We start from the raw sequence: 1882 nt of genomic DNA on the forward strand, positions 1-1882 counted from the left end.
AATTTTCACTAACCATCAGGGAAAGGCAAATAAAACCACAATAAGGTAGGATCTGACTACAATTACAATAGCTATCATCTAAAAGTCAAAAAATAATTAGTGCTGGTGAGGACGTGGAGAAAAGGGAGCTCTAATACACTGTTGCTATGAATGCTAATTAGTATAACTATCATGGGAAAACAGTATGGAGATCCTTCCAAAAACTAAACATAGGCACTTGCAGGAAGATGGCAATGCACAAGACAGGGCTCATGAAAGAGAATTCTTAGAGGAGTAGTGAGGATGGAGTTGAGGACTGCTTTGGACATTCTCCTTTCCTCTTAAGAGGTGATGTCACCTCTTGTTTGCTGGTGACAGCCTGAGGGACAGAGCTGTTTTTATCACCATGAGTGCCATTCCAGAGACTGAGAGTCATGGAATAAAATTTGCTGAAGTGCAGCTGATAAAGCATAGATGGACTCAAAGGACAGAAGGAAAACGGCATCACCCAGGCCCTCAGAGTGACGCTGAAGCAAGACACTCATGGGAAGGAACACTACCCTGTCAAGCAGTTCACAAACCCCTGGTGGGATGAACTCTTCAACAGACTCCACCCAACTTGGTAGTGGAACATGGGCAGGATGGAGTACAGAAAAGGTGTCCTTCTGAGGCGACTACCCGTGCTAATCATCCCAAGCCTAATACGCTGTATCAGATATGTGTGAAGGTGGCCATGCTGACTTCAAGTAAAGAGAAGCCAGACAAAGATTTGGAGAACTGCAGTGATGAGGACTTTGAAGGGCCCAACCAAACATTCTGGCTGATGAGATGTTGCTCCAAGCCTGTGAGGGGTAAACAGCACATAAGGCTGCTCATCTGGGATCACAATGAAGCCCATTGGCTTGGCTAACAGCCCAGGAACAGGTCTTCCTGGCTCATCTCAAAAGCCAGAACTCTCAGGCCCAAAACCACAGTCTGAGAGCAAGCTCCCCCATAAAAAGAAAATGAAGCAAAGAGAGGAGTAAGAGGCTGCAGCAACAGAAGGTTATGCAGATGAGCAGCACCCAGAGCACAATGACCAGAGCATCAGGAAAAGCGAGAAAGAAAAAGAAAAGACGGTATCAACAAGAAAAGGTCTCAGATGGGAGAGGAAACAACTGTAGGGGAAGAGGAGGAAGAGGCTGCAGGAGCAAGTGGGCTTGGGGCCATGCACAGCAGAGAGCAAACTGACCAGTGCCACAAGAAGAGGCAGCAACATCAAGAGGAGGGGAAGATGGGGGTCGTGGATAAAGGAGGAAGAGTTAGAGACAGAGGCTGTAGAGAGCAAAGCACACGCCGACCCAGGCACAAAAAGCACGAGGTGGCAGAGTAAGAGAACTTGAACTTAGGAGATGAAGAAGCTGAGGTGGCAGGACCAGGAAAACAGAAACAGAGCGTTCAGTAACCAAAAGCACAGGAAGAACAATAGGAAAAGACAGCAGCATCGAGAGGAAGGGGAGGTGGCCTTAAAGATAAGTGATGAAGATGAGGATGGCAGGCTTAGGGAAAAGAGAGCCGAGAACACACTAGCTCCAAGCAAGCAGCAGAAACAAGAAGAGGAGGCAGCAGTACCCAGAGGAGGAGCCTGCTAGAATCAACTCTGACCAGAGATCCAAGAAGAACTGGAAACAGAGAGACTGAAGGCCTGGTCCAAGTGGGGTTGGTCTTTTTCAGTAGCTGAAACCTCAGACTCCGGGGTTGATGGCAGTGATTCTGCACCACTTAAATGAGGAGTCCCTCCCAAGGAGGAAACTGCTCTCTGCAATACCAGCCTGCTGAAAAGAGCAAGTGGGCTCAATCCCCTCCGCAAATGCTATTCCAGACATCATGAACTCAGGCACCTACAGGAGCCAAACATCTGAGG

At 48.0% G+C, this 1882-nt stretch overlaps 1 pseudogene; it reads left to right on the forward strand.

Annotated features, from left to right (window-relative positions):
* The first annotated feature begins 385 nt into the window (after window positions 1–385).
* LOC100340767 (G patch domain-containing protein 4-like) lies at window positions 386–1659 on the forward strand (annotated as a pseudogene).
* Window positions 1660–1882: the final 223 nt, after the last annotated feature.

The sequence above is a fragment of the Oryctolagus cuniculus genome, chromosome 4, assembly GCF_051225735.1.
Source record: "Oryctolagus cuniculus isolate XC-2025 breed Fujian yellow rabbit chromosome 4, ASM5122573v1, whole genome shotgun sequence".
Taxonomy (NCBI): Eukaryota; Metazoa; Chordata; class Mammalia; order Lagomorpha; family Leporidae; genus Oryctolagus; species Oryctolagus cuniculus.